Source organism: Choloepus didactylus, chromosome 10 (assembly GCF_015220235.1).
Source record: "Choloepus didactylus isolate mChoDid1 chromosome 10, mChoDid1.pri, whole genome shotgun sequence".
NCBI lineage: Eukaryota > Metazoa > Chordata > Mammalia > Pilosa > Megalonychidae > Choloepus > Choloepus didactylus.
In genome coordinates, this window is record NC_051316.1 from 101,223,004 (window position 1) to 101,243,566 (window position 20,563).

The following is a 20,563-nucleotide window of genomic DNA, read 5'->3' on the forward strand; positions in this document are numbered from 1 at the left end:
ATTTACCTTAGTCATTACCCAGTCATTATTTCTCTGTGCAGCTTTGATTTATTGTCTATTGCCCTTTTCTTTCAACTGTCAGGGCTCACTTTAGCATCTCTTGTGGTGACGGACTTCCTCAGCTTTTGTTTATCTGGGAAAGTCTTAAATCTCTCCCTCATTTTTTTTTCCTTTTATTAAATTGTGAACTTTAACATATTTACATAACAGTAATAACTTTCAAAGTATGATTTCACAAGTAGTTAGCAAATTTCAAAGAATGTCATGGGTCACAGTTCCACAACTGCAACCATTTGCATTACTGTAAAATATAACATACATACAGAAAGATGTGAACTCTCGATGTACAGCTCAACACGCAGTTATATAGGTAATTTCAAAAACTGTAATGGATTACAGTTCCACAGTCTCAGTCCCTTCCCTATTATGCAATAGAAGGTATATACAGAAAGGTGAAGACCTTCAAGGCACAACTCAAGCAGCTATAGAGCAAATCCCAAAAGATGCTACAGGTTACAGTTCCACCATGTCATTTACCTCCTTCCAGCCATTCCAACACCCCAGCATCCAAATATTTATATATATATAAAATTATATAAAGTTCCAGTATGCATAGACCTTTGTTCAATCTTATCTTGTTTGTTGCTACTCCTTCCTCTCACTTAATCTCTTTCTCCATCCTCAAGGGTGTCTAGGCAGTGAGCACCCTAACTTGTTCCTATTGAAAGGGGGTGTCAACAGTATGGGAAGGAGGCTGCATCTGATTGTTGATCTTAAAGAGGCTCTTGCCTCTGGGTTTTAGGACTTATATAGGAACAGTCTGGTGGATTTAAGTTTCTGAAAGATAAAATTTAGTGAGTGTATCTTTTATAGAATCTCAGGTAGGGACCTAGGTATTTGGGGGCTATTATTTGTGAGGGCATGGCATACTCTGGCCATTTGGGATGTCTAGCTGGAGCTTGCATAAGAGAAACCTCCAGGATAACCTCTTGATTCTATTTGGGATCTCTCAGCCACTGTGACCTCAGCTTGTTATCTTTCTTTTTATTCCCCCTTTTGGTCAAGTAGGCATTTTCAATCTTTCTCTGCCAGGGCCAGGTTCATTCCTGGGAATCATGTCCCATGTTGCCAGGGAGATTCATTCCGCTGGGAGTCATGTCCCTCATGGTGGGGGTTGGGGAGGGAGGTTAATGAATTTATTTGCCAAGTTGGCTTTAGAGAGAGAAAGGCCACATCTGAGCAAGAAGAGAGGTTCCCTGTAGGTGCCTCTTAGGCACAATTACAGGAGGGCTCAGCCTCCTATTTACAACCCTAAATTTCACAAGAGCAAGCCTCAAGTCAAGGGCTTGATTTATAAAGTAGTGGGTTCCTAACTTCACTTAATATATAGTGTATCCCAAGATAAATGGTCAGTTTCTTACTATTCACTTAGTTGTATAATCATCATCACTTTCAACTTTAAACAATTATCATAACATAATACATCCCAGAACTCTTATCAGCTGCTAATTATTCATCCCTAGAATTAGTGCAGAGTTGGTAAGATATTCCTATTACATATAGTCTTTAATAAGTAATGTCTCCCTCATTTTTGAAAGATACTTTCACCAGATAGAATCCTTCGGTTGGCAGTTTCTTGCTTTCAGCACTTTAAATATGTTATCCCACTGCCTTCTTGCCTCCATGGTTTCCATTGAGAATTGACACTTAACCTTACTAAGGCTCCTTTACACATGACATGTTGCTGCTCTTGTGCAGCTTTCAGAATTCTTTCTTTATCTTTGGCATTCTACAGCTTGATTATAATATGCTGCAGCATAGGCCTATTTAGGTTTATTTGCCTTAGAGTTTGTTGAGGGACTTGGATATGTATATTCATGTCTTTCATTAAATTTGGGAAGTTGTCAGCTGTTATTTCTTTGACTATTTTCTCTCCCCCTTTCTCTCTTTCTTCTTCTGAGACTCCCCCATTGTGTACATTGGTGTCCCACAGGTTCCATAGGCTATGTTCACTTTTCTTCATTCTTTCTTCCTTCTGTTTCTCAGACTAGATGATTTCAATTGTCTTAACTTCAAGTTTACTAATTCTTTCTTCAGCCAGCTTCAATCTGTCGTTGATCCCCTCTAAGGAATTTTTAATTTCTTGTACTGTAGTCTTTGGCTTTGTTTAGTTCTTCTTCATAATTTCCATCTGTTCCAGTTTGCTAAGCTGTCAGAATGCAAAATACCAGAAATGGATTGGCTTTTACAATGGGGGTTTATTAGTTCACAAATTGACAGTTCTAAGGCTATGAAAATGTTCCAATTAAGGCATCAAAAGGACAATACTTTCTCTGAACAAAGGCCAATATAATCTGGGGTTCCTCTGTCACATGGGAAGGCACATGGCCAGAGTCTGCTGGGCCTCTCCCAGGGTTAGCTTCTGGTTTCTACTGCTTTCTCCAAAATATCTCTGGGCTTCTGTCTTAGCTTCTCTCTCAGCTCCTGTGTGTCTTTGCTTATTACTCCCAGGGCATTTCTCTCTAAGTTTCTGGGGGTCCTCTCTTAACTTCTCTGTGGCAAACTCAGGATCTGATCTCTTAGCTTCTCTCCTGGTTCTGGTTTCAACAGCTATCTCCAATATGGCTCTGGCCATTTTCTCTCTAAGTGTCTCTCTGCTTTCTTCAAAATGTCTCTGCCTTTTATCTTCTCCTAGAGGATGCCAGTAAAGATGATTAAGACCCACCTTGAATGGGCAGGGTTACATCTCCATGGAAACAATCTAATCAAAAGGTCCCACCCACAATTAGTCTGTCTCCACAAGATTGGATTGAAAGAACTTGGCTTCCCTGGGGTACATAGTAGATTCAAACCAGCACACCATCTCTCTGTCGATATTCTTTTTGTGTTCATCTATCATTCTACTGGTTTTCTTTAAGTCTTTGTCCACATTTTCCTTTAGCTCTTTGAGCATCAGGACCATTGTTAAAAAAGTTTCATCTGGTGTGTCCCAGGTCTTGTCCTCCTCATTGAGTTCCCAATGCTTTAATTTTCTCTTTTGCCTGGGCCATCATTTCCCGTTTCTTTGCATGTTTTGTATCTTTTGTTGAAACCTGGACATTTTTATAATTTTAAGATGGTATGGCTGAAATTTAGACTCTGAGGCACATGTTCCTTAAACCTGTATTCAGCTAATGCTTTATGACAGCTTTTCTTGAATGTCAGGAACTAACAAAAAAATAAAAGGTGGAAAAAAGAAAACACCTTTCCCAGTCTTTGCAGAATGACTTGTGTGAGCTGTGAGTGCTTTCCTTCAGGACTTATCTATACAATGATTTTAGAGAGTAGCTCCAGGCCCAAAACATTGGGGCCTCCTTAATCCTTTCTGCACATGCATCTTGCCTTGGGCATGGGCGTGAGGCTCTAGGAATTCCACCCCTTTACTGTTTATGAATGTCCCTTCTTCCCCAGGAAACAGAGCACTGCATTGTATGCCCTAGAGCCAGCAATCCCTTGCCCCAGCACAACTGGACTGCCCTCTCACGGTGTTCTGTAGGAGAACTTGGTGAACTGTCTCTTACACACAAGGCAAGTTCTGGGACAACAAGTCCCTCCAGCCACGACCAGATTGGGCCAGACATACATGCTCCCAGCATGTACATGAGGTTTACTCTGCTCCCTCCAGAATGGAAGCCAACCCCATGCTGAGCCTGTGAGGGGTGGAGGGGCCAGCCAGGGTACCACGAGATCCTATTGCTTTTAAGTCGCCTTTTTCTTGATTCAGAGCTCACCCTGTTACTGCAGTCCTTTTTACCTGTTTTCTGGAGCTTTGAGAAAGATGTTTCTGCAGGTTCTACTGGTTGGTCCCTCTGTGAGGGGTAAGGAGCCCTGAAGTGTCTCACTCCACCATCTCAATTGGGGAAGGTGCCTCTAAATGTTTAAAAATTTGTCTTTTCCTTAGGTCTTGTGCCCATCTATTATATGTGTGTGTGTGTGGTGTGATATAGGGATCTAATTTTATTTTATTGTGTATGGGTAACCAATTGCCTAACAACACTTTTTGAGTAGTCAGTTCTTTCCCCACTGATCTGCAGTTCTCTCTCTGTCACCACTGAGTTTCCCACATGTATGGGTCTCTTTCTAGGCTCCCTATTGTTACCCTCTCTAACAATCCATCTCATACTATCTTAATTAACCATACTATCTTAATTAACAGCTTCAAGGACATCTTGTCATCTGGTTGCACCCATGCCCCTTCCCCCATCCCTCCCCAACTGCTCTGTGTCAACATTGCCTTGGTTAAATTTAACCCTTTGCTCTTCCATGTGAATTTTGGGAGTAGCTCACTTGAGTTCCATGAAAACTCTATTGGGATTTGTGTGAATTTACATGTGGACTTGAGGAGAGTTGCAATCTTTGTGACATTGAAGCTTTCCACCTGGGTGCTTTTCCTCCCACTTCAGGACTTTAGTTTAAGACTCTGCCCGGGTCCCTCTCCATCAAATCTTCACCTAATGAACTCCTTCTGCTGGTCTCAGTCTTCCCAACACTAAGACCCTTTGCACTCTGTATTTCTCCTTCGGAGCACTGATCACAAGTGTCCTGAAATAGTTAACTGGGTGATTATTGGTTTAATGTCTGACCCTACTAGAAGGCAAACTCCTTCAGGGCAGTGATGCTTGTGCTATGTGGTGTCCTCAGCATATAGAACAGGGACTGACACACAGTAGGTTCCCAGTAAATATCTGTTGAAGGAATTAAGGAGGTACAGGGAGAAGGTTGTCGGGCCCCGGGTCACCTTGTCCATCCTTAGAGAGACGGTGAACGAAGTGATTTAACTTCCCTCTGGAAAACAGGGATGTATTTAGATCTATCTCATAGGGTGATCTGAAGATTAAATGAGTTCATGTGTGTACAGTGCTTGAAGCAATGCACGGCAGGTGGTAAGAGCTACCTAAGTGAATATTCAGCCTCACATCCCTGTGCTCTCCAGGTTCCAGAGCCCTTTCACCAACATTATTTCATTGAAAAATTTTTTTTTATTTGTTTAGTTTTACTCCTCCAGTGAGGTAGTCTTTTTATCCTCATTTTGCATATAAGGCAAATGAGCCCAGAGGGGAAGAGTGACTTATCTTCCAGTTCTTAAACCTAGAATCTAGAACCCAAGCCAATGTATATTATCTCTATGGTATTTCCCAGCTCAGACATTAAACCAGGGGAATTATTAGTTTGATTTTGAGAACTATATGGCACCTCTCAAAGGGGAAAATAAAAATGCTTCCAGACCCACAGTGTGTACTTAAATTATTTATATTTTAACAGGTACTGAAATAGGTACAAACCTAAAATTAGGGATGAATTCCTCACACTTATAGCACTAGAAACCAATTATAAAACTAAAAACAAATTCTTAAAGTAAATACAAACACAATAAATTAACAACATTAAATCAATGTGATTGATGTGTTGCAGAAACCAAACCTGACATTCGGTTTAACAGTAGCACAGTAACATTTTTGTGTGTTTTATATTTCCTCTATCATCTTTTAATTTTGCTCATGATGGGCTATCATTTGAGCCACTGTCACAATCAGTCATTGTTTTTCTTAAAAACAAAACAAAACAAAACTTGTTCATAATCCAGTTTGATGGGCCAAGCAATGCATACTCAAATGCAATAATGAAAAATGGGAAATACTCCACTTAATATAACATTGCTCATTGTATATTTACTGTGATACTACTAATGAACTATTTCAAGTATGTTCACAAAAGACAATAATGGCACAATTGATCTGCTAGCAAAGGATGCATTGTGCTGACTGCTATGGAGCTTGCCATTCCAGAGCTGCTGTGTGGGGCGATGACTGGATTCTCCCCCCCCCCCTTTTCACCATGGGCCCCACCAGGAAACTTCACTCTCTCAGTCCATGTGACGTCACCTGGCCTGCCTGTGGCCTCCGAGTACCCCTCAAGTATTAAATCAGGCCTCTGTTCTTTCCTCATTAGTAGGAAACAATTAAAATTGTACATGACACTCATGCTCCGGGCCATTTCTAGGATGTCAAATTGCAGTTCCAACCTATTAAATTATTTAAATAGCTAGTTTCTTAGTCTATGAAAATGACTTTTGGGCAAACGAACCCGGCAAAAGGAAGTTTTTACTTTCTCACCTGGTAAAATAAATCAGCAGGAACCCGAGGTTTGGTTGTCATTTCCAGAGCAGGACAAGCTAAACTGAAGGCAGCCAGGTGTGCCTACATCAGCTCACTGAAGTGAACCTTTGTCATACCGGACTCAGAAGCTCAAACTGTATAGTACAGTATTTTTGATTCCCTTCTAATCCTAGTGAAGAACCCCCAGAGGATGTGTAGAGCCCATTCGTAGGAACTCTGGGCTAAAAGATCACTGAGTCTGAACACACACCCGCAGGACCCGCCCTATGACCAGCCCCCCACTTCCCCAGCTCACGACTTCGGGGGACAGCGGGGACTCCGGCGAGAGCAACCCCAGCTCGCCCGCCTGTGGATGTCTCCTCGTGCACTCTTCCGTCCCCAGGAAACAAAGGGTGGGACAGACCTCCCAGGCTCTCCATTCCCCAGTGGCCCGGGGCACCGAGGCCCCTCCCTGCAGTACGGGGTGACAGACCCCACCCCACCCTCCAATGCCCCCGATGTCCCCCTCCTCCACGTGCAGGCCGAGAAGGCAGAGGCGGCCCAGGGAGTTTATTTTCTTTTTTGCTAGTTTCAGGGTTTTTTCTGCTTGAGTGAAAATGAAACGAATACTAACACTCCACCCACCCCCCCGCCCCTCCACCACACCGACACGCACTCAGTCGCGCGCCCGACCTCCCAGCTGTGTGTCGGGGGCGGCGACCGGCTTTGCACAAACAGCGGCGAGCGAGGGCACAGCTGGGAGGCGCGCAGCTCGCGGTGCGGGGCGCTCGCAGGGTCCCTCAGTCCGCGGCCCCTGTCCCCGGGGAGGCGCCCCGCCGCGGAGGCGGGCACACCCTGCTCGGACACGCCCAGCCCGGGCTCGGGCGGAGGAGGCAGCGCCGGCAACTGCTCTGGCTGCGGAGGGCGCCGCCGGGGCCAGGAGCCGAGGCGCGGTCCAGCCCCGAGCGCCGCTGCACGCCTGCTCTCGCCGCTCAAGTTCTGCGGATCAGGTGGGTGCGTGGGACGCAGCCGAGGCCCCCCCGAGGCCGCGATCCGGGCGTGGTGGGAGACAGGCGCTGGGCCGCCGGGCCCCAGGGGTCGCGGCGTGGGGCTCGGGTGGGGGCTGGGGAGTCTGCTGCTGCTCCGACCCTGCCCCGTTTCCCTTCCTGCTTTTGTTCTTGGCGCTGCCTCTGCCCAGGTCACCCAGTCTGTGTCCCCATCTCTGTCCTTGTCGCTACCTTGTCCAAGCCTTCCAGATCCGCGGCTAAGGGCTTGCGGGTGGAGGGCTCCACCGGGTCCGCAGGGGCGGGGCGGATGGCGTCTGAGGGAGCCCAGGGTACGACCATCCGACGAAGTCTCGCAAACAGTGAGGGGTCTGCCCCCATTTTGTGGGCCATGGCTCTGCCCGGGACAAGATGGGAAGGGAGCGTCTCTGAGAAGGGGAAGCTTGGGAGGGTAGTGATGGGCGCATGAAACCCTGATACCATAGGTATAGAGGGGAGATCGGAGAGGTTGGGGAGCTGAGGACCAAGCCCAAAACCCCGCTCTGGGAAAGTTTCAAACATTGTCCCTGTTACCTTACAGTAATGGGAGGTGGAAGGGTCGCTTCGATTCTTCAAACTACCTCGCTTTCACTGTAAAGGGACACCAGCCCGGGTTTGAAAATGGCAAAAAAAAAAAAAAAAAAAAAAAAGTTGGGGAAAAAATGTCTGGGCGCGAGAAGAGAAAGCTGAGAGACTTCAGATTTCCCAATTTCCCCCCAGGCGTGCGCGAGGGAGGACGGAGCGGGGAAGGGTGTCGGCGCCGCTCCCCCCCCCCCCCCCAGGAAGGTACCGAGACCCAGGCGGCTGGTTTTGTGGCTGCCTGTCGTTTGCACTCGTTCTGGCTCCTGAACGGGCCTGGATCCCTCCTTCATTTTACCTGGAAATAGGTGTGTCTCAGGAGGCAGGAGATGCAGGGTGGAGCCCTGGCTTTGCCGCGTCTCAGCTGGGAGACACTTAACCAGACTGAGCCTGTCCTCAACCGGGAAATAGGCCCCTGCTAGCGACCTGCCTCCTGGCTCTGAATAAGGAATTGGAAAGTGTGTTGCCAGTCAGTGGTGGAGGGGGTCTGTGGGGAGTAGAGGACATGGTTACTCGTTTGCAGTTCTGGCCTTCTTTGGTTACACTAAGCACTTTCTGCCTTTTTCTGCCTTGTTCAATTACTTCTGGATGTTCTTTGCCTTCCCTACCGGATGGGGGCGGGGCACAGGATGCAGAGCCATCCCAGTTATATCTTTTACAAGTAACAGGTGCTGAATGACTGAATGAGGCAGAGCTCAGTCCCCAAGGATTATTTGCTCCAGAGAATTTTGAAAGGTGCGCCTGGGAGGCCTAGGATCCTGGCTCCAGTGCTGCCATGGTGCGGGAGGGGAGCCCAGCCTTCCCTATTTCAGACAGAGCCAGTCCAGTTCTGCTGTGGTCTCTTCTGTGTATTGGGAAACATCAGAGGATGTTTTTGATACCAGTTTACTCAGATTCAGTATGCTCTTTGATGGAGAAACTGAGATCAAGAGGTGTGCAAATTATTGAGGCAAGGTCCTCCAAACCTTACCGGGAACCCTGGTCTCCTTAGTCACAGGACGGGAGGGGCCTCTTCCTGTCCATGGGGACTCTGAGCCCCCCCCTCACTTAGACTCTAACTCCAGGGTCCTAGGGCTGGCTTCTTACCCCTCTGGGAGAGGAAACCTAAGTGTCTCAACCTCTGAGCATTGCCAGGCCTTTAGTGGGAACTTTATGTGCGAACTGCTTGCACAGTTTCGAGTAAAAAAGAATTCACTTCCCCAGGAGCAAGTCAGCAAGTTCATGGTGCCCTTTCCTCAGCCCCACACAGAGAAACCGTGCCTCTCGCTGTGTCTATGCGGGCTCCCTGCTTATTTCCCTTAAATGGTGAAAAAGACTGTGGACCTTATTTCTGACTTTTAGGATCTAAGGTGACCTCAAATAGGAAGCTAGTGATGGTGGTGACCCTTCCCTAATGGAGTTTCGTTCCAGTTTTACAGGGTCCCCAGTCCTTATGGGGGAATGATACCCACCATAATAATGGCCTTTTATGGGGCTGTGCTGGGCTCCTTTTGATTCCCACAATCAGTGTGTAGGGTAAGTATCACTAACCCATTTTATAGTTGAGGAAATGAAGGTTCAGGGACGTCAAATAATTCGCCCATGGCCACTCAGCTATCATATGGCAGCTGGGATTAGAATGCAGTTCTGTCTGGCTCTAAAACCTGTGCTCTTTCCATTATATCACCTCTCATGAGGGCTAGAAAATGGTTAATGGACAGAAGGCCTCAAGACTGGGGGAGGGCAGAATGCTGAAAGGGGGGCACCATTAAGTGGGGGAACTGAGACCCTCAGGAGAAATATGCCAGATAATACAGGTACATTCATAGTGTAAATATAATATTATTTGAAATGAATGTAACTTCTGCCCTTTATCTCCTTTTTATATTAGTGTTTATTTTATAGAAACATTAAAATTTTATTTTGTTTTTCTAATTTTTAATTACAGTATAATTTACTTAGTATAAAATCTACAGATCTTAAGTATCCAGTTCAGTAAGCTTTGCCAGTTGTTTACACCCATGTAACCACGACCCAATACAAGAAATAAACTATTTCCAAAGTTCCCATTTTCAATTATGAGAATACCCTGGAGATATTGTGGGTTCGGTTCCAGATCATCACACGAAGGCAAATGCTGAAATAAAGTGAGTCACACACATATTTTAGTTTCCTGGTGCATATAAAAGTTATGTTTACACTATGGTGTACTTTGTTAATTTTGCAATAGCATTATGTCTAAAAAAAAAACCCAATGTATACACCTTAATTAAAAAATACTTTTTTGCTAACAATCATCTGAGCCTTCAATGAGTTGTAGTCTTTTTGCTGATGAGGGGGTCTTGCCTCAGTGTTGATGGCTGCTGAGTGATTGGGGTGGTGGTTGCTAAAGTTGGAGTGGCTGTGGCAGTTTCTTAAAATGAGACAACAATGAAGTTTGTGGCATCGATCGGCTCTTCCTTTCATGAAAAATTTCTCTGTAGCATGTGATGCTGTTTGATAGCATTTTACCCACAGTAGAACATCTTTCAAAATTGGAGTCAGTCCTCTCAAACCCTGTCACTGCTTTATCAACTAAGTTGATGTAATATTCTAAATCCTTCATTGTCATTTCAGCGGTGTTCACAGCATTGTCACTAGGAGTAGATTCCATCTCCGGAAACTACTTTCTGTGCTCATCCATAAGAAGCAACTCCTCATCTGTCCAAGTTTTATCATGAGATTGCAGCAATTCAGTCATATCTTCAGGCTCCACTTCTAATTCTAGTTCTCTTGCTATTTCTGCCACATCTGCAGCTACTTCCTCCACTGAAGTCTTGAACCCCTCAAAGTCATCTATGAGGGTTGGAATCAACTTCTTCCAAACTCCTGTTTATGTCAATATTTTGACCTTGTCCCACGAATCATGAATATTCTTAATGGCCTCTAGAATGGTGAATCCTTTCCAGAAGGTTTATAATTTACTTTGCCCATATCCATCAGAGCAATCACTATCGATGGCTCCTATAGCCTTACGAAATGTATTTCTTCAATAATTAGACTTGAAAGTCAAAATTACTCCTCGATCCATGGGCTGCAGGATGGATGTTGTGTTAGTAGGCATGAAAACAACAGTCATCTCATTGCACATCTCCGTCAGAGCCTTGAGTGATAGGTGTATTGTCAATGAGCAGTGATATTTTGAAAACAACCTTTTTTTCTGAGGAGTAGGTCTCAACAGTGGATTTGAAATACTCAGTAGACCATGTTGTAAACAGATGTGCTGTCACCCAGGCTTTCTTGTTCCATTTAGAGAGCACAGGCAGAGTAGATTTAGTATACTTAAGGGCTCTCCCTAGGATTTTCAGAAAATTCTTAAGGGCCCTCCCTAGGATTTTCAGGATGGTAAATGAGTATTGGCTTCAACTGAAAATCACCAGCTGCATTATCCCCTAATAAGACAGTCAGCCTGTCCTTTGAAGCTTTGAAGCCAGACATTGACGAATCTTCTTCCAGTAGAAGGCTGCTTTGTCTACACTGGAAATCTATTGTTTAATGTGGCCACCTTTATCAGTTATCTTAGCTAAATCTTCTGAATAACTTGCTGCAGCTTCTCTGTTAGCACTTGCTGCTTTACCTTGCACTTTCATGTTATGGAGATGTCTTCTTAATTTAAACCTCCTGAGCCAACCTCTGCTAGCTTCAGACTTTTCTTCTGCAGTTTCCTCACCTCTCTCAGCCATCACAGAATTGAAGAGAGTTAGGGCCTTGCTCTGGATTAGGCTTTGGCTTAAGGGAATGTTGTGGCTGGTTTGATCTTCCATCCAGACCACTAAAACTTTCTCCATGTCAGCAATAAGGCTTTTTTGCTTTCTTATCATTCATGTGTTCACTTGAGTAGCAATTTTAATTTCCTTCAAGAACTTTTTCCTTTGCATTCACGACTTGGCTAACTGGTGCAAGAGGCCCAGCTTTCAGTTTACTTCGGCTTTTGAAGTGCCTTCCTCGCTAAGCTTAATCATTTCTAGCTTTTGATTTAAAGTGAGAGACATTTGACTCTTCCTTTCGCTTCAATACTTAGTGGCCATTTTATTAATTGGCTCAATTTCAATATTGTGTCTCAGGGATTAGGGAGGCCCGAGGAGGGGGGGGGGGGTGGCTGGTGAGGGGAGCAGTTCAAACACACACATTTATCGATTACATTCATGGTTTGTGGCACCCCAAAACAGTTACAATAATGACATCAAAGATCACTAATCACAGATCACCATAACAGATTTAATAATATTGAAAAAGTTTGAAATATTGTGAGAATTATCAAAATGTGACACATAAACTAAGTGAGCACACACTGTTGGAAAAATGGCACCGATAGACTTGCTTGAGGCAGAGTTGCCACATACAAATGGAGAATTTGTAAAAAAAAAAATGGCTTATATGTGAAGTGCAATAAACTGAAGCACAAGAAGACAAGGTATGCCTGTAATTTTCTTTCCAACCTTCCAGGCCATTTTATCACCTTTGATTAATTTTGTTGGTTCTTGGACTTCACATGAATAGGATCATACTGTATACACTCTTTCATGTCTGGCTTATTTCACCCAACATACTATTTTTGAGATTCACCCATGTAGTTGTATCTACCAGTGGTTCATTCTTTTTATTGCTGAGTAATATTTCATTGTATGGATGCACTGCAATTTCTTTATCTATTTTCCTGTTGATGGACATTTGGGTTATTTCCAGTTTTTGACTATTATGTTTAAAACTGCTATGAACACTCTTGTACAAGTATTTGTGGACATTTGTTTTTACCTAGGAGTGAAATTGCTAGGTCTGTACCATTTTACACTCCCACAGAAATATATGAGGGGTAAGTCCACATCCTTGACAGTATTTGGTGCTGTCAGATTTTTTTGATTTTAGCCAATTTAGTGACCTGCTAGTGGTATCTTATTGTGCTTCCTTTCTATTTTTTTTAATTACTTTATTTATCAAATAAAAAAAAATCTCCAACAAAATAAAGCAAAACAATGGGAAAAACAAATATCCTGAAATAATTTCATTCCTTCCAATAAGGAATAGCTTTGAATGCACCTCTATATTAATCTTTATCTTCAAGTCATATCTCTGTTTTGGGCTCCCTGTCCCCATGTTTAATTGCCCACTGGGCATTTCTTCTTGAGTGTCTCAAAGGCACTGCCAACTCAACAAGTCCAAACAGAATTCATTATCCCATGTGGGCTTTCTTTCATGTGTCATTGTACAAATGATGGTACTACGAGCTGAGAGAGAGAACAGGGAAGGAGGAAATGTTTGGGAATGGGGAAGTAACCAGTTTAGTTCCATGTTAAATGGTATACAGCAGTAGAGGAAGACAAGGACTGCAGATTGTGCTGGGTAATTATGAGATTACTGAAACATACTGAAAGCAGTTTTGGTGGAGGGGAGGGCAGGTTCCTTGCTCATAGGTGAGAAGGGAAGAAATGAAGACAGTAAGTAAAGTCAACTCTCAAGAAATTTGTTTGAGAAGGTCAGGAGAGTGATTGAACTAGCTATAGGGAGATAGGATGAAGGAAGGAATTTTAGGAAGGAAAGGATTAGTGAGGTATAGGCTCAAGGGAAGGACTCAGTCCAGAAGAGGAAAGGTATATCCAGTAGAGCCAGGTGCGAAGAGGAGTGGGAGGGAATGCAGAGGCTGGTTTTGCAAGGATAGATGTCTCCGCCCCTGAGACTAAATGTAAGTGCACGGAGATGAGACGGTTCATCAACTACACATTCTGTGTTGACTCCCCGTTGGTCAAAACTCCTTATCACAACATCTAAGGTTCTTCACAATTTGCTGTCTTCTCGTCTCATATATATAGTGTGTATCAGTTAGCTTTTGCTGGGGCCATGCTGCATAATAAACAATCCCCAAATCTTGGATTATGGCTGCAAAAGCTTTGCTGTTGTTTGCACTCCATGTCAGCTGCCGGGCTGTTGTGGAGCAGAAGATCTGCTCCATGTGTCTTCTCATTCTAGGATTCAGGCTGAAGGAGCTGCTTCTGTCTGGTACATGTTATTTTCCTGGTGAAGGCTGGAGCAAGGAAGAAGTGACTTTGATGCTTCTTAAGGCTTCCATTCTGAACGGGCACACTGTCACTTCTACCCTCATTGCTTTGGTCAAAGTCAGTCAAATGACTAGGTGCAAAGTCAGTGGGATAGAGGTATATACTCTGCCTGCTGGCAGAGAATGGATACCTGGGAACAATAATACAATGGAACACTTACGTTTGATAACAACTCCTTGATAGAGGTCCCCATCTATCTTTATCTCTCCAACCTAATCCCCATCACACAGCTCTTTGGTACGTGCTGCCCTTTCCTCAAACATGGCAATGCACCCTCACCATGGAATCTATGACCTAGTTCAGTCAATCCCACCTGTCTACCAAATCTCCAGATAGTCCTTTAAATTCCAGCCCCACTCTTCTTGCTTAGTTAGGTTTACCCCTTCTCTTCCTCAGGCCTGGACCTCTTCTGTGACGTCCTCCCTTGTCTCTCTGCCCCAATCACATCTCCTCTTGTCACTGCAGCCATGTCATCTTCCCAAACCCCAAACTGATTTTTTTTTTTTTTTTTTTAAATTTTTCTAAGGCTCCCCTCCCTACTGCCCTCAGGATAAAGCACATATTCATTTAGATGACATTTAAGCTCCTGCACAAGCTGCTTTCTTAACTCGTTGCCACCTTCATCGCCCCACCCCTCAGAAATTCTGTTCCAGCCTCAGGGAACTACTGCAATTCCTGAAACTGTCTCTTGGCTTTATGCCTCTGGGTTTTTTACTCTTGCTGTGCCGTTTGCTTGGAATGCCCTCTCTACCTCCTTCCCAAATCCATTCGTACTTACCCTTCAAAACCCAGCTTAGTCTTTACCCTTCCTCTGAAGCCTTTCTCTTCCTCCTGCCTCCCATGAAATGAGTCCTCTCCTCCTCCCTTCCTCCCTCCCTGGGCATCCTGGTTACTTTCTGTAGCATGACTTTTCCCCTCCTCCACTGCAAGCTGCTGGAGGCCAGAAAGCACATTACTCACAGGACCACTATGGCTTTCATTTGCCACACTCTGGTGGATAAGTGAGGCCTCTGGAGTCCCACCGCCTGAGTTTGAATCCTTAATGGCTGTGAGACCTTGGGCAAGTCACCCGTCTCTTTGGGTTAAAAGGGCTGTTGCAGCTTCTCCTTTATTCCTGAGAGAGACTTTCGGTTCAAAAAAAAAGAGGAAGTAAAAATATAATTGTCTAAACCTCCAGCCAAGTCGCTGATCTGTTCAAGAGATAAAACACAAAGTGATGTCATTCCCGGTTTGGAGAATATAGGCCTCCTGCTGCACACCACCCGGATGTGGCTGTGGGAGGCTTTGAGACGTGGGCTTCAGAAGCCATCATGATCTTGTAATTGCCAAATGCAGCCTCATGAAGGAAGAGTGCCACAGCAGCATGGTAGAGATGATCCAGTGTGTCATGCTCACATTTTCGTGTACTGGGGAAACCCCACACAAGCATGTAAAAGGAAGTTTGGGGATGGGCAGGTGTTTCCTGTGGTTCTCGAAGCCACGTGTGATTGGCAGACATGAATGGCAGGGGAAAGTAGGGAGCTGCCCCTTGGGTCAGAGCCTTCCTTGGAGAATGAGTGGTCCAAGAACCAGGTCTAGGAAGCCAAGGAGGGAGAGGGTTTCTAGGCGGGGTGTGGTTGAAGGGGTTGAATGGTGTAGAGCGGGTGGATAGAGAGACAGGGGACTGGAATAAACCAGCTGACCGTGGGCTCAACACAAGAGTGTTCAGGAAATGGAGTGATAATTATAGAATTATTGTTGTCAGAGTTCTTGACATTGATGGACAAAAGCCCTGCAAGATGAGCAGAGCAGGAATTATTCCCCCCACTTTACACATGGGAAACTGAGGCTTGGAGTTTAATGACTTGTCCAAAGTCTCTCAAGAATTAAGTGGCAGAACTGGGGCATGAAACTTGGGTCTTGACTCTGAACAGAGTGTGACTTATAGACCCCAGTGTGGTGTGGGAGGGAAATGAAGGTGGTTCAGAAGGAGGAGGGGTGCTGGGGGCAACTGTGGTGTCCTTTGCTGGGGTGCAGATCCATGCCCAGCACAGGAGAGGAGGGTCCCCGCCTAGTGTTACTCAGACTGAAATCAGCCAGAGATAGCAAAAAGCAGCAGTTGGGAGGGGCTGGGGAGACAGGCCAGGTCTTGTGATTAATTCCAAATAGAGTTTTTAATTCCATCCCAATCTGGGTGTGATTGTCTTCAGGCTCACTCTAAATGCCCTGGACTTTCTTCTCCTTAAGGGTGGGACACTGAAACAAGCTCTGATTGTTGAGCTGAATTTCTGAGCTGAAAGTGAGGCAGTCTGCTTTCATCTGGTGCTGGGTAGCCATTGAGCCTCAGTTTCCCCATCAGCAAAATAGCACAAGGCTTTGACCTAGCAAATCTCTTTCTAAACCCTGAGCAATAATTGCTGTTAAACAAAGTGCAGAGAAAAGTCCAAACCCACAGGAAATAGACGCTCAACCTGAAAACCTACAAGAGAGAAGCAGTTGGCCCAAGGCTGAATCAATTATGCTGTTGCTCCCAGAGGGATCACAAGCTTTGGCCCACCCCCTGCCCACTTGCCAGTTTGGGCATCAGGAACTATGATTCTAGAAGTTGTGTGTGTTCCAGACTCTCATGCTTTGAATCAAACATTCATTCAACAGTCACTGGGTCACCATAGATTCATTCGTTCATTTGCTCATTCACTCACTCATCCACAGTTTATCGAGTACCTACTGTGTGCTGTGCTAGATAACCTGAGATGTTGCAATGGACAAGATAGATGTCATCCCTGCCCATGTGGAGGCTACAGGTTAGCTTGGAGACCTTCATTAAATAACAATTGCACAGTGAAAGCCACGAAGGAGAAGTGCAGGGTGTGGTTGAGAGGGCCCTGCCCTCGCCTGGGGAAGTGTCCAGGGAAGGCTTCCCTGAGGAAGTGACTTTTCAACTGAGCCCTGAAGGAATTAGAGGGTGAAGAGGGACTAGTGTTCCAGGCAGAGGGAAGAGGCCATGAGAACCTGTCATTCTGATATTCTTCCAGCTGTGCCAGAATCCACATGGCCCTGAGTGGCCAGTGGGGCACAGAGGAGGGAGCAAGCTTGGGGGATAAGAGGCTGGCTGCCCAGAGGGGTGACATGAGTGTTGGCAGCCCTGGATTATCTGTGTGCAGAAGACCAGCTGCCCGCCTCTCCCCTTCCTCAGGGAAACTGCGAGTCCTCAAATGTCAGGCCAGCTGTCTCCAGAGAAAATTCTTTAGCATCTGTGGGGAAGGCCAAGACATTTTTCAAAATCAAGGGCTGCATTTCTTTTAAGGAGGAGATGGCTCCCTAAGAGCAGGGACTGGATCTCAAGGTTGACTAAATCCTTGGCTTTGACTGCCCTGTGAGCCACTTCCATGTGCAGGGCAAATTCTGGGATGGCAAGGCAGAGATGAGTGTCCTGGTTCAGTCCTTCAGGCTGCCACCAGACAGACTGGCACAGGCATACATGCCCCCTAGTATGTGTATAAAGGCTACTCTGCTTCCTCTGGAACCGGGACCAGGAACCCACACTGGAGCACAGGCTGGCTGTGTACCGAGCTGGGGATGGGTTGGGGGAGGAGCCAGCAAAGTCACCACAAGGTTTTCCTACTGTTTTTAAGTTGTTTTTTTCTAAATTTGGTGCTTGCCCTGTTATTGCAACCCTTAAACTATTTTTTGGAGCTTTGAGAAAGACGGTTCTGCCAGTTTTTGCTTGTTGTTTGAAGATTCTGTACAGGGCGGAACCTGGAGCATCTTACTCCACCATCTTGGTGATGTCACTCCCTGTCACTGAGCTGAGCAGCCATAGAGTCCACAGAGCCACCAGGGATGGGGACCTTGTGGTGCCCCAGAACCTTGCAGGTCTAAGGCTGCAGCCCAGGGAAGGGAAGGGCTTTGGGGAAACTTTCAGAGGGCAGCTTTGTGAAAGAAGGGGCTCTCCCTCTCCTTCCCCATGGCCCTGAGCAAGTTATTGAACGTCTGAATCTCAGCATCTTTGTGTGTAAAATGGGTTGGTGTGGATTTTAGATATGTGTCTAATGGCTGCCATGTGGTGCTATTAAATGGCAGCTGCCATTATCACTATTATTAGAACAAGTAATAGTAACTTCACTCAGCTGTTACCACAACAGTTATGTCCTCCAATGAATGAAATCCTACATATGAAAATGTAGAGGAATTAAGAAGGACTAAATGCATTTATACAAAGAGATTTTCTACAGGGTTCCTTTAAATTTTTACTGCCCCAGGACACCTAATATCGGGGGTTTAATTTACCAAAAATAAATAATCAAATGAATGAATGAATCATCATTATTTTACAAACTCTTGATAAATGCTGAAGAGAGCAGTTCTTTTGCAGGGACAGACAGATTCGCTTAGAGATCCCAGACTTGCTTCCTCACTGTGGAAGCCTTAAAAAAGGAAGAAGAAAGTTCACATCCACACTTGATTGGAGGAGCCGCCCCCATCCTCACTTCCCTGGGAGAGCTGAGCTGAACCCCCACACCCTCCCATCTGAAGATGCAGACTCCCACAGCCACAGAAGGCCTGGGTTAGAGCCAGAGCTCAAGGCAGAGGTGAGCTGGTAAATGTTTCACAGCCAGCTCTTTGGAAAACCAAAGCCTTATATGTGGTATTTGCCAATTTCTATAGTGTAAATATTTCCAGCATGATGAATTCCAGGCTACCACTTGAGGAGTTGGGAGGAGATACTTAGCAGCACTCTGTTCTTTAGTATTTTCCACTATGTCTAGATACAATAGCTGTAAATAACCTCAAGAGTGCAAGGAAAAAACCTCAAGAGTGTAGGAAAATAATTAGGAAGTGATGTGTTTTGATTATTACCTTTGTTTTTAATATAATCCACTTAATTGTAAGTTTATATAATTTAATTTGGCTGTGCTTAACAGCTGGTTTGCCAGGTTCCTGAAAATTTAACATTTGGGTGTCATGAGCTGTATGAGCCAAATCCAGCACGCTACTGGCATGGGGGAGTGCGGTCGCAGTTGATTCGTCTGGGGGAGGGTGGCAGCCGGTTGCTAAATCCTAGGCTCCCAGGATTGCTCCGAGGGTACCGGCGGCGGGGGCTCTTTCCCGCAGGCGAGGGCGAGGCGGGGGACTTGGCCAGGTCCCCGGCGGGAGGCGTGCAAGTATGGAGGGCGGCGAGAAAGGAACAGGCGGGACACGTTTCTTTTAGGATGATGAAAACCAAGAGAGAGAGAGCTTTATTAGGGGAGAGTACAAGTTTATATTGGGCCGTTTAGAGGGCGGGGTAGCTGTAGGGGTTAAAGGCTTGGATTGGTTCTGAGAGGGCGCGGAGGTTGATTGAAAAGGGGCGAGAGTTGCTCCCGTAACGGTGTCCGGCAACAATGTATGCGCACCGGTGGTGATGGGAGTTGCGCTGGCAACGGGGAGTGTCCGGGCAAGATAAGGGGGTGGGGAAAAGGCGGTTCCCTCCGGCAAGCCTCTCCTAACATTTGGTATATTTTGGGTGAGGAAATGGGGCCTGCCTCCGGCCTCACTTTCCCAGGCCCGGGGGGCTGTAGAGGGCGCACTCACCCGTACCCACTACCCTCCCCAGGGGTGGATCCGGTCCCCCAGCCCAGGCCCGCCAAGTTAAAGCGCGTAATCAGTGTCCCGCATTTCCCCCTTCTTTTGTAATTAAAGGAAGAAGCTTACCGGAGAGGTCAGCTAAGGGATGAGGGAAGGGGGAGGTCGGGGAGGGGAAAAGGGGTTGACGGTGGCTCAGCGAGGCTGGAGCTCGGCGTTGGTGTGGCGCCCGGGCGCTCGACAGGGGCCTTGCTGCTTGCGGGATGGACGAGGGTGGGGGGTTTAAAGTTGGAGGTTCAGAGAAGCTGGAGCTCGAGGTTGGTGCGATGTTCAGGCGATCGAGAAGGGCCTCGCGGTCGGCGGGTTGACCGGTGGCGGTGAGGTCGCGGAGGGTTGGTTGTCATCTCGGAGTAGGGAGCGTCAGAGGTGGCGAGTCGCTGGTACTGGACTTGCACGAATGAGGAAAAAATAGCATCCGTTTGTTTCCTTACAAGCTGGACAATTCTGCGGATAATGCAGGGTGCTAAGGTGAGAGCTAGAATAATCATTAGTAGGGGGCCGAGGAGAGGGAGGAGGTATGGGAGGAGGGGGGTAAAGATGTGGGACCAATAGCTGGTGGCTTCACGGTCCTTTTTTGCATTGTTCCAGTCCCTCTCGGACCTTTTTTAGGCTGTCCTCGGCGAGACCTGTGGAATTGGCATATACACAGCACTTTTCTCCTAGGGCGGCGCAGAGGCCTCCTTCTTTGAGGAGGAGAAGGTCGAGACCTCGGCGGTTTTGGAGCACGACCTCAGAGAGGGAATTGACAGAATTTTTAAGATGGGAAACAGCGTCTTGTAGGTGACGAATGTCCTCGTCAACAGCCGCCCGGAGGTGAGTTAGGGCGGAGTCTTGACTGGCTAATGCAGCGATTCCGGTGCCAGCGCCTGCAAGACCTAGGAGGGAGGCAATTGTGAGGACGGTGATGGGCTCTCGCTTTTGCAGTGGGGCAGAAGCTGCAGTTGTTTCCAGGCGGAGGAAGAAGTCTTCCTCGCTGTGGTATAGGACCCTAGGGATGAGGACAATTAGGAGGCAAGTTTCATTAGTTGTATTGAGGGTTTGCACGTTAAGGCAGGGGGTAAGCCCTGTAGAGGAGCAGAGCCATTGGGAGGAGTTATGAGGAATGAGAAATTTTGCAGAGCTGCTGGGAGAT

The 20,563-nt window shown here is 46.1% G+C and overlaps 1 protein-coding gene across 3 annotated transcripts in view; it reads left to right on the forward strand.

Annotated features, from left to right (window-relative positions):
- Positions 1-6,842: 6,842 nt before the first annotated feature.
- GGTA1 (glycoprotein alpha-galactosyltransferase 1 (inactive)) overlaps positions 6,843-20,563 on the forward strand; it is a 66,914-nt gene continuing 53,193 nt past the window's right edge. For 2 of the 3 annotated variants that reach the window (XM_037796900.1, XM_037796901.1), the window contains exon 1: positions 6,843-7,144. The gene's annotated coding sequence lies outside the window, so the exon portion shown is untranslated. The remainder of the gene's footprint in view (positions 7,145-20,563) is intronic. The other variant, XM_037796902.1, reaches the window with a different exon arrangement.